The sequence below is a fragment of the Bufo bufo genome, chromosome 4, assembly GCF_905171765.1.
Source record: "Bufo bufo chromosome 4, aBufBuf1.1, whole genome shotgun sequence".
Taxonomy (NCBI): domain Eukaryota; kingdom Metazoa; phylum Chordata; class Amphibia; order Anura; family Bufonidae; genus Bufo; species Bufo bufo.
The window spans coordinates 603,719,162-603,731,683 of NC_053392.1; the positions used below are offsets into that span (position 1 = coordinate 603,719,162).

The 12,522-nt window shown below is 47.9% G+C and overlaps 1 protein-coding gene across 2 annotated transcripts in view; it reads left to right on the top strand.

The window, feature by feature from the left end:
- Positions 1–304: 304 nt before the first annotated feature.
- LBR (lamin B receptor) overlaps positions 305–12,522 on the top strand; it is a 54,208-nt gene continuing 41,990 nt past the window's right edge. For both annotated transcript variants that reach the window (XM_040430562.1, XM_040430563.1), the window contains exon 1: positions 305–480. The gene's annotated coding sequence lies outside the window, so the exon portion shown is untranslated. The remainder of the gene's footprint in view (positions 481–12,522) is intronic.

Consider the following 12,522-nt stretch of genomic DNA (forward strand, 5'->3'; position numbering starts at 1 on the left):
TGTATAGATGCAGTTATAATTGCAACTTTTTTATTGCGGTTTTCTGCACTTTTAATATTTTTGCCTTCAAAAACAAGTTTTCTCCCCTAAATTTATGAAAACTTTGCGGTTTTACATAAAGCGGTGTGGTATCTACGGCATGCGATACTTTCACGGGCGCCGGTGCCCAGTCTGTCACTTATAACGTCCCTCCTCCCGCACGTCCATTTTCTCACCCACAACAGACGGACGGGCGGGGGCGTGGCTTGGCTTCATCGCTCCCTCTCCACTCCCGTCAGCCAATCACAGCCAAAGGGAAGACGTAAAATGGCTGCCGCCAGCCAATCAGCTCCCTTCGCGCCCAGAGTTACTTTTCCAAAGTCGGTCAGCTCCGGAGACGCAACCGTTAAGCGGGCGGGACGTCGTGTCACCACCGAGTTGTAGCGGAGAAGGGGCGGCTATCGGTTCTACCTTCTAGTGGAAGAAAACCATCGAAAAGAGGTAAAGTAGCGGAGCGGGCACCGAGCCTGAGGGAGGAAAGTTTCGCCGTCATGGCGCCGTCTTGTCGGTTGTTGTGAGGTACTTTGTGGCGCCCGGTGTGTATTTGTTCCTTATGTGGAAAAATTTAACTAATTTCAGCATGGTAATCTCAGTGACTTGTTTTCAAGGGGCGCTCTGGCCGTTAGCCTGTCCATGCTCTCACTTTACGGCTTTTTCCGTGCAGTCTGCAGGTGCTTTGCAGTAAACGAGCTCAGCACCCATCAGCTGTGGTGAAACTACGACTCCCAACATGCACGCTGGCTTAGCTGTTCTCAGAACACCCGTAGAACTGAAAATGGGGCATGCTGGGAGTTGTAGTGGACTCAGCTGACCCTGAGTGTATGGGCTCCTGGGAGGTTTGGGTCAATCCCCCCCTGTGGGTTGCCCATAGCAACAACATGTCACCTGACCCCAGCTGGTGATCTGCGATTGGCCAAAGTGATCAGGAGCGGCGGCGTGGAAACGGAGAATTGTCCATTGTTGGTACGAAGCTGAAAATGTGAGTTTTTTTATTTTATTTTTTATTTATTTTTTTAGCTTCCATAGTGTTTTTTTCTTATTACCCCTATGAAGTTTTTCTTTCTGCAGGATGAGTTTGCATTAGGACGCATATAATGAAATGTGTGGTTATTTTTTGGGAAAACGTATATAAAAAAAAAAAAAAAACGATTTTGTGCATCCTGCATTCAATGCTGTGGGATTTACGGGAACGGCGGAGCGCGGGCCGCTCAGATGACTCCATAACTCCGCTTACCTTCCGGTGACGCTAAGGTTGTGGACCGGTTCTCTTCTATCTGGTCACAAGAAATACGGAAAGCGCCTGGATGACTTTTTGGAACGGTCTCTGTATTTTCTGCATCGGTGGTTTGCAGGCCTTTAAAATACATACGATCGCGTGTAGGAGGCTCGGCCATGAAATTATGTGGGAGTACCCCTTTAAAGGCTATATATACACCTTTTGGGGTCTTTATTTTTTTTTATATATAATTGCATTGTATTCATTGTGAGTTAAAAATCCTTTTTTCAATTGGTCTTTATTACAAATTGTGAGCCCCTTTCTCTGTGCGGCCCTGAGATTCTCTAGTAGCAGGATCTGAATTTTCTCTCTGCTCCGCGAGGCTGACGGCTCCTTATCTCTCATATACAGGATTGGAGCTCAGTCCTCACCTTGGCTCAGATAAGTGTTTATGACCCCAAATTACAGATCCGGGTTATTAGATGACCGGCACAAAGTGAAAGTACCAGTCACGCAGCTAGAAAAACGGTTAACCCTTTGCGACAGAACGGCTCAATATTTTTAATAAAGACAAACTGAAAAAAAAAATATTTTTAGCCCAAAATGAGTAATGTGCAATCATATAAATAAATTGCCCCCGACTCTGTCCGTAGCCTTTAAAGTGTAGGTAAAAGTGAACTATCAGATCGGTGGGTGTCCTACCGCTGGGACCCCCACTGATCAGTAGAACAGGGGCCCCCGTACCCCCTGCAGTGACCAGAGCGGGCGCTCCATTCATTTCTATGGAAGTTCCAGAGATAGCGGAGTACAGCGCTCACCTATCTCTGGAACTCCCATAGGAATGTGCAGCCGGCTGCTCCGGTCACTGCAGGGGGTACGGGGGTCCCTGTTCTACCGATCGGTGGGGGTCCCAGCGGTAAAACGCCCACCGATCTGATAGTTAACTTTTACCTACCGGAATACCACTTTAAAGGGGCTGTGTCACTTCAGGAAATTGCATTAATTACTTAGAGGAAGTTAATACGAGGCACTTCCTAATGTACTATATGTGATTCTCCATATTGCTTCCTTTACTGGCTGGATTCGTTTTTCCATCACATTATACACTGCTCGTTTCCATGGTTATGACCAACCTGCAATCCATCAGCGGTGGTCGTGCTTGCACACTAGGAAAAAGTGCCGTCTTCTCTGGTGGCCAGGACCGTGCATTTTCCTATAATGTGCAGGCACAACCACCACTGCTGGATTGCAGGGTGGTCGTAACCATGGAAACGAGCAGTGTATAATGGAATGGGAAAATGAAGCCAGCAAAGGAGGCAATATGGACACTCACAATGCATTAGTAAGTGCCTTGTATTCACTTACTCTGCATGATACATGCCACTTGCAGAAGTGAGAGGACCTCTTGGTTCAGATGAGGTTTTTCATGCAGGTTTGGTTGCCGCAGACATGATACGGTGTGCGTTTTACGGTTTATTTTCATGAGGTAGTGACCTCTTTGCGGTGGATTGGTCGGCCGTGGGTTTCCGGTGTGGATGGTTATTCTGTGGTGGAGCGTCTCGTGGCATTCAGAGTCCTTCATGCAATAAACCTGTCAGACATTTTGCTGAAAGGAAACCTATTCTGCCATCTGCACAGTAGAAACCTATGGGTACGGAATACGTCCTGGTGTGAACAGAGCTCAATTAAGGCTACTTTCACACTCGCGTTTTGGGCGGATCCGTCATGGATCTGCAAAAACGGATCTGTTACAATAATGCAACCGCATGCATCCGTCATGAACGGATCCGTTTGTATTATCTGTAACATAGCCAAGACGGATCCGTCATGACCTCCATTGAAAGTCGATTGGAGTCGTTTTCTATTGTGCCATAGAAAACTGATCCGTCCCCATTGCCTTACATTGTGTGTCAGGTGTTTTGGTGTCCGTCTCCAAAGCGGAATGGAGACGGAACTGATGCAAACTGATCCATTCAGGGCTCTCACAAGCGGTCCGAAACGGAAAGCCAAAACGCGAGTGTGAACAGAGCTTTCAGATGACTGCCAGCAATGACCCTCAGTACGTGGTAAAAGCTTTCTCAACCTACCTGAGTGACAGGTAGGTGCTCATTGATTCTTCAGGAGATGATCTTTTAGGCTAGGGCTGGCGCAGAAAAGTTGCACCATAGTCATTGGTGTCCTACTGCGATGTGACTCTCAGGGCGACACCATTGACTGTCGTTAACATGTTGCAGTGTAGTTGTAGCCTTTTTGTCGAGCGACACATGTCGTCGTGTAGCCTTAAGCTGGGACTACACAGCACCAAAAAGGGTAACGGCTACACGCCAACTAGAAAGCCATGTAATGTCGCAATGTCATTTACGGCAACGTGACAGTCCCAAAAAAACCCAAATCAGAATTTTTTGCGGCTGTCGGAGTAGCAGCATGTTGCATTGCGACCCCATTTATAGATATCCAGGTGAAAGGTCCTCTTTAATCTAATTATCCTACCGTATAGTGCGGCCCCCACTGATGTCTTGGCAATTTTTAAAAAAAAATTTCTAAAGAAATCTTATCCCTGGCTGCGAGTGCATCCAATCAGAGGGCCCCGCTCTTAGCCAGGTAGAAGGAGCTCAAGTTCTCGCGGTAATCGCAGCTCCTTCTCCTTGGCTAAGAGCGGGGCGCTCTGATTGGATGCACTCGCAGCCAGGGAGAATATAACCGCACCCAGGAGAACTACAAGTCCACGCCTAGTATAACCGGGTCTGCTAATGAGGCACCAAAAGATACCGAGACCACAGCGGACATACGGAGGGTTCTTTATAAGAAGAAAAAAATTGCCAAGACATCAGTGGGGGCCGCACTATACGTTAGGATAATAATTACCGTAGGTTATAGATATCCAGGTGAAAGGTCCTCTTTAAATACATTACATGTAATGTCACCCCACTTCCCCCTCACACTAGTGTAGCTAAAACTGCTTTCCAGTGTCCAGCAGGGTGGTCCTGGTCATAGTACCCTAGCTCTAGCGTCCTCCCCTTTTTACCATGATGTTACAATAAGGACCCATTCACGCTGCATTTTTTGCCAGTGGAATTCCGGCACCGACACCTGCTCCAAAATTTCCCTGCCGGCCTTGTGGTTTTTGCCCCCAATTCATTTGAGTGGGGGGGATGTCTGTTCTCACCACGGCCTTTAACAGCCCCTCCCCATCTTCAGCACTGCCTCCCATTAGGTGAACAGGAGGCAGAAACTGTGTTGGTAGTGCTGATGTCCGTACCGAAATGCCGCCTGTGAACAGGCCCTAATGTGTCTCCTAAATGCGTGCAGGAGCCTGCGCAGAGCATGTCCCTGATGTGATAGCCTCCAAAATGGTTTGTAGTGCACAGGCACCAGGAGAGCAGCAGGGGGCGCCTGCTTGATATTTGGAGATGCTTGGCAGGTTTGGGGTGGGGGAGAAGCAGACATCAGGGAAGAGCGGCTGGCTTGGGCACCTCAAAAAGCACAGCCTGCCCACGGGGGACTTGGGAGCCCGTTTGTATATGAATAAGGCGTCTTTCACACCAGTCACGTTGCAGGTAATGACTGAAAGTGGTTGCAGTACTGCGCACGACTACATTACAGCAGAGCGATCCGTGTCAGGGGCTGTTCACGTCGTGTCTCACATTTAACATATACATTGTGTAAAAAAGAGAACGTACAATACTTTCCCCTCCTGCAGAGTCTGGCAGGAAGGTGTATACACTTTAAACGGCTTGTTTTGGGGGGTTCTTTACAGTGGTGATGGATTCCCTTGTAAGGCATCTGTTTAACATATACGTTAAACATGAGACAAAAACGTGATGTGAGCGCAGCCTAAAGCCTTGTTTACATTTGTGTGTCCGTGAAAAAAATCCATCTGTTTTTCATCTGTCAAGGATCCGTGTTTGGTTCGTGTGTCTGTGTCTCATCCATAATCCACGGACACTGCTCAGCTGAAATGTAAGATCCAGATACCATCCATGTTGTGTCAGTGATTTTCACGGACACGTAGACTTCAGTGGGAGTGTTCGGTTCGCATCACGGACCAAAGTAGTGCAGGTCTCTTTGATTGTGTTCACTGACCACAGTAAGTAAAAATATACCCATATGTGAACAGACACATTAAAATCAATGGCTACGTGTGGTCTGCAGAAAACGTGGACAGCACATGTCAGTGGAAATCTGAAATGTGGACGAGGCTTAAGTCCTGTTTGATTGCATCTCGTCTGCAACATGACACAATTTTTTTTTATTTTTTTCGCCTAATGCAGAGATTTCAAACTTATGGCCCTTGAGGTATGGCAAAACTACAACTCGGGGCATGCTGGGAGTTGTAGTTTTGCAACAGCTGGACAAGTTTGACGACTCATTCACTGTTATTTACACCACTTTATTGGCCTAAGTGACGATTGACGTCTGCTCCAGTCGGGCCGGAGTTGATTTCCTCTAGCCGCTGGGACTGGCAGAGGATGCGCCTAATTTATGACTAGGCCCGTGGAGCAGCAGTGAGCATGCCTGCCCACCACTTCATTCCAACGGGGCCTCGATGCCCCCCATTCTTGTGGTCAGACCCCATGCCTATCCAGACATGTATCCCCTTTCCTGTGGATAGCGGTTAAGTGTTTGTCATGGGAAAACCCCTTTAAAGGTATTGTTGCAGAGAATTTTGTGACTACAGGTCTGTTCCATACGTCCAGTGGGGTGGTTTCTGCAGGCCTCAGGGCGGCACGGAGGTCCCATGGGGCTGCTGAAGAGAACATGGCGCGCGCTGGGAGCATTGCACTGCGCAGCCTAGTATCTGGAAATGACAAATCCCGGTATTGATAATTTAATACCCTGTGCAACCCTAATCACAATTCTTTTTTATGGTATTGAAATTACGGTAAATCAAAATTTAGGTATCATGACAACCCTACCTGCAAGAAAAACAGAAATGTGAGTGAAGCCTTAAACCTAACTTCAGCGATTGTGAGCCAAAACCAGGACTGGAACCTCCAAAGACACGGTTCTGTTTCTGTGTTTTTGGCCCACAATAACTGATGGATATAACTGACCGCTGAAGTGTGAACTGGGCCTTAGTGTAAAGGCGCCTCAACACTGCTTATGTGAGCACATCAGCAGAGGAGACCGCTTCATTTACATGCAGCAATCTCCTCCACAGTATGGGGATGAGTGATCACTAATGCCATCACATACAGAATCATTCTTTACACTGCACGATGATTGATCAGCACCTTTTCGCAGACAGATGAGGGTGGGTTCACAACATGTTTTTCCATCTATTTAAGATGTATACGTTTGGGAGAGGGGGAAAGGATACAAAAGGGCAGTATGCTACGCTTTTTTTTTTTTTATCCTGCAGAGCCTGGTAAAAAAAAAAATATATGTATACGGCAGGGCTCGACAAATCCCAGGCGCCAGGTCGCCATGGCGACCAGGAATTTAGTCCTGGCGCTTGGGTATTTGTCAGCCCGTTTTCAAAGGTGCCCGTGCGATGGGTGCGGAGCTGCCGTTTTGTCCGGAGGCAGCACCGTTTGAAACCGCTCAGTCACAGCACACAATAGCAGAGACGCTGGCAGCAGGGAGGGGAGGGGCTCGGGAGGAGTGTAATCTGATCCTAGAGTGGAAGCTGCTTCTGCCAGCCCCTCCCCTCCCCGCCCACCAACCAATCAGAGCTGAGGCAAGGCAAGCACCAGCAGCTCTGAGTCACTGACACAAGTACAGGGAGAAAGAATCGAATGAGTCACAGGTTAGAATCTAAAGATCCTTAGTGACTCATTCGATTCTTTTTGAGTTAAAAGAACTGTCAGTCAGACTCTAGAACTGATGATTTTGCAGCAGTGATAAGATTAAGGGACAGGAGCAGAGAGATGAGAAGTGACAGGACAGAGTTTAGATTAGTTTGAATTAACCCTTTAGGATCAAATTGGCTTCTCAAGGAGATCTATATGTTAAAAGGCATCCCTTCTTCTGTCTCATTCAGTAGCTATATAACTAAGGCTACTTTCACACTTGCGGCAGGACGGATACGGCTGTTCACCCTGTCGGATCCGTCCTTCCGCTGTTTCGCCGGACCGCAGCTCTGTCCCCATTGACTATAATGGGGGCAGAGCTCTGGCGCAGCACGGCAGTGCATGGTGACAGGCCGCCGGACTAAAAGTACTGCATGTCCAACTTTTTAGTCCGGCGGCCTTTCACCGCGAACTGCCATGCTGCGCCGGAGCTCAACCCCCGTCCCCATTATAGTCAATAGGGTCCGGGAACGGAGCGGCGGTATATGTAACATGGTATACAGCATTATTGGGGGGCTCTATGGAAAAGTGGGGGGGGGAGCGCTATGGGGGCACCTACTGGGGGCTTTATGACGCGGCTCCGCCTGGCTCCTAACTTTTTTAGCTGGCTCCTAGATTCCAAGGAAATTTGTCAAGCCCTGGTATACGGTAAAGGGGTCCTCTCCCTTCAGTAAGTGGCATTTATCATGTAGAGAAAGCTAATACAGGGCAATTACTAATGTGTTGTTGTTATCCATATTGGCTTCTTTGCTGGCTGGATTCATTTTTCCATTTCATCACCATGACGGCCACACAGGGGATTGACCCATGACCTCTATAGGGGCAGGAACAGAGAAGAGGTTAAATTGCCCCCTCCCACCACCACTCCTCAGTGTTCCTGTCCCTACTGAGGCCAGGGGCCGAGAAGAGTCTCCCTGCGCGCCAGGGAGATGAAGAGGAAATTATCCTTTTTTTGTTTTTTGCTCATCTCCAGGAGGTTCCAAGGACTGTCTCCTGGTATTGCCTTAGCTCCAGACGGGAGCTCCCCAGTCCGCCGGCGGCCGGGTGCTTGTGCTGGGCTGGGGATATCGGGAGGACTCGTTCTGGTCTATCTGGAGCTCCTGGGCCGCATAGTTCCTCCTCTCCCCTGGTGGGTCGGGCAGTGTAGCGGCCGGTGTGCACGCACGCCGACGTTAAGGACAATTGTCGTAACTTCTGGGTTCCGGTCATGTGACCCAACCCAGAAGATCTCTGGGACGGAAAGCAGATAAAAGCGGGCAAGCCATGGCAGACGCTGATCTGAGTTCTAAGTACCAGTTTCCACTGGCACCCCCAGCATGTCGGGTTCTATGGAACTCGATTTCCCCATTTTGCCCTCCGTAAGTTACCCTGGTGGGACCCCCATTTTTTTATTAACTTACTACTACATTCTTGATGTATTTCTGTCGGCTCTCCTCCATTCTTTTTTCCATATCCCCAGGTGAAAGGGGCACAGAAAAAAATTTAAAAGCCTCCACGTTGCTTAACTTGCTCAAAAAAATTTACCTGAGTGTTATTTAAAAAAAATTATGCAAGGACTGCATCTCGGAAGTAATCACTTACAGAAAGCATCCGTCCGGTGGTACAGGAGGAGCTGAGAGCCGCCAGGTCCGGGGTATCTGACCTTCCCCATCCTCAACCCCCTAAACGCCCTAGAGTAAAAGCTCCCTCCTTTTCCGCTTCCTCCTCCAAAACTTGGGAAGGAGATGTCTCCCTTTCCGAAGGAGAAATTTCGGAGGGCGATAGAAAATTTTACTTCTCGTCTGATAAGATGAATGACCTGCTAAAAGCGGTCTGTGCCACCATGGGGATTGAGGAGGCCCCCAGGTCCCATTTAATCCAGGATGAAATGTTCGGGGGGCTGCGAGTAAAAAGTCAAGAGTATTCCCCATGAATGAAAATATTAGAGACATGGTACTAGAGGAATGGTCCGAACCAGAGAAAAGACTAGGAATATCTAAAGAATTCAAAAATCGCCTAGTATTTGACCCTTCACGGTCAAAATTATTTGACGAAATTACAAAGGGGGCCAAAGTAAATAAAAAGACCGCCCTGCCATTCGAAGACGCGGCCCAGCTTAAGGATGCCACGGAATGTAAAGCGGATGCTCTTCAAAAAAAATCATGGGAGGCTTCCATGTACGGGCTTAAAACTAATATAGCGGCCACGTCTGTTGCCAGATCCATGTTCTTATGGCTGAACGAACTGGAGAACCATTTAAAGAACAAAACCTCCACAGAGGAGATTCTTCACTCATTACCGTTATTAAAATCTGCTACAGGTTTCTTGCCTGATGCCTCGGCTGAATCTATTAGATTCGACGCCAGGGACGCAAGCTTGTCTAATTCTGCTCGTAGGGCCCTATGGATGAAGTCCTGGTCAGGAGAGAACACCTCCAAAATGAAGCTTTGCTCGATCCCCTTTTCGGGGGAATATGTTTTTGGGCCTGTCCTAGATAAAATCTTAGAGAAGGCTGGTGATGAGAAGAAAGGCTTCCCAGAAGACAGACCCTATAGAACAGTAATGGCGAACCTTTTACCGACCAAGTGCCCAAACTGCAACCCAAAACCCACTTATTGCAAAGTTCCAACATGGCAATTTAACCTGAATACTACAGTCCAATATAGTACCCTATTGTTCGCCCCATAAGATGCACTTTTTTGCAGGGGGGAAAATGCCCCTGCATCTTATGGGGTAAATACTAATGAGCGCTTTCATTATGGAAGCGCTCATTAGTACCGGAGGCCCAGAAAGCGGTGAAGGCTCTGTACTCACCGCTTCCTGGTCCTCGTGTGTTGGTTGTACAGTAGCTGCGCACAGCGTCAGGGCGCTCTGTGACCTCATGCTGTGCGCGCCAGTTCACAGCACAGCCTACAGCAGGAGAAAGGATCGCGCTTGTGGAGAGGAGTGTTGTCGTCCGGGAACAGGAGAGGTAAGTGGTTTTATTTATTTTGTGATCTGAGGCTGGGGGCTTCTTATATACACGGCTGGGGGCTGCTGATCTGAGGTCTTATTAACATTGGAGGTCTGATTGGTGGTCTGACCTGAGATGTAATGAAAAAAGAGACTTCCTCGGTCCCTGGGAGAGAACGACAAAAAGAACCTGGGCTCTGGAAATCATCCAGTCGGGATACAAAATAGAATTCACATCCATCCCCCCCAACAAGATTAGTCATCACCAATGTAGGCTCCAGGTATTCCAAGCAAAACATTCTTTTAGGCATCTGGGAACTAGTAGAAAAGGGAGTAATAGTTCCAGTCCCAGTTTCCCAGTTAAATCAGGGATTCTACTCAACTCTCTTCCTAGTAAGAAAGAAAGAAGGATCCTTTCGCACAATAATACATTTAAAACACTTGAACAAATTTATCCTGTACAGGAAATTCTAAATGGAATCCCTGAAGTCTATTATTCCCCTAATAAACATGGGAGCAGTCATGTGCTCGATCGATTTAAGGGACGCATATTAGCACATCCCAACCATTAAAGATTCCTGCGATTCACAGTTAACGACTTACACAATTGGATCCTTCATTTCCAGTTCACAGCCCTCCCGTTCGGGATCTCTTCTGCCCCGAGACTTCACAAAACTGGTAATAGAGATGGTAGCCCCTATGAGACAGGAAGGACTTTACAACATAGTACTTTACCTGGACGATTTCCTAGTCATAGGCGACTCGACGAGACTCCTGTTACCACACTTAGAAATATTCTTGTCCTGTCTGTCAGAGCTGGGCTGGATTGTAAACAGGACAAAATCTGTTCTACATCCTTCTACGAGCGTGAATTTTCTAGGTGTAACCCTGGACTCACAAAAGCAAAAGACCTTTCTCCCTCAGGCCAAAATCCAGTCCCTCAAACAGAAAGTCAGAAGATTCCAATCAAAAAGAGAATGTTCTAGAAGGCCTCTTTCACACGGGCGTTGCAGGAAAAGGTGCGGGTGCGTTGCGGGAACGTGCGCGATTTTTCCGCGCGAGTGCAAAACATTGTAATGCGTTTTGCACTCGCGTGAGAAAAATCGCGCATGTTTGGTACCCAAACCCGAACTTTTTCACAGAAGTTCGGGCTTGGGATCGGTGTTCTGCAACGCAGGCCCCATAGAAGTGAATAATGGGGCTGCGTGAAAATAGCAAGCATCCGCAAGCAAGTGCGGATGCGGTGCGATTTTCACGCGCGGTTGCTAGGAGACGATCGGGATGGGGACCCGATCATTATTATTTTCCCTTATAACATGGTTATAAGGGAAAATAATAGCATTCTGAATACAGAATGCATAGTACAATAGGGCTGGAGGGGTTAAAAAAAAATAAACTCCCCTTAATCCACTTGCTCGCGCAGCCCGGCTTCTCTTCTGTCTCCTTCTTTGCTGACTGCAGGAAAAGGACCTGTGGTGACATCACTCCGGTCATCACATGGTCCGTCACATGATCCATCACCATGGTAAAAGATCATGTGATGACTGGAGTGATGTCACCACAGGTATTTTTCCTGCAATCAGCAAAGGAAGAGACAGAAGAGAAGCCGGGCTGCGCGAGCAAGTGGATTAAGGGGAGTTTATTTTATTTTTATTTTTTTAACCCCTCCAGCCCTATTGTACTAAGCATTCTGTATTTAGAATACTATTATTTTCCCTTAACACCATGTTATAAGGGAAAATAATAATGATTGGGTCCCCATCCCGATCGTCTCCTAGCAACCGCGCGTGAAAATCGCACAGCATCTGCACCTGCTTACGCAGCCCCATTCACTTCTATGGGTCCTGCGTTGCGTGAAAAACGCAGCATGTAGAACATGCTGCGACTTTCACGCAACACTCAAGTGATGCGTGAAAATCACTGCTTGTGTGCACAGCCCCATGGAAGTGAATGGGTCCGGATTCAGTGAGGGTGCAATGCGTTCAACTCGCACATCGCATCCACACGGAATACTTGCCCGTGTAAAAGGGGCCTAAGAGAGGCGATGAGCCTCTTGGGTCTCCTAACTTCCTGTATCCCCTCAGTAGAATGTGCTCAGGCCCACTATCGTGTCATGCGAAACTGGCTTCTGAATCAGTGGAACATAAAACTTAGGATCCTTAGACATCAGATTGCGGATCCCAAGCTCTGTGAAGATATCCCTATCCTGGTGGAGAAAAACTTGTCCAGGGGAGTCCCATGGAACAAATCCCCGTCAATTACAGTTCTCACGGATGCCAGGCTGGGGGGCAAAGGTCAAGGACAGATACTACCAGGGCTCCGGGGGGAGGGAAACGTCCAACCAATCATCAAATTTCAGAGAACTGTACGCTGTCTGGAAGACCCTGAATGCAGCCAGGGGGTTTCTAAAGAACCACCACGTGAAGATCTTATCGGACAACATGACGACTGTTTCATACCTCAGGCACCAGGGAGGTACACGGTCAAAAAGACTCCAGAGCATTGCGGAAGAAATATTCTCCTGGGCAGAGAAAGAAGTGAAAT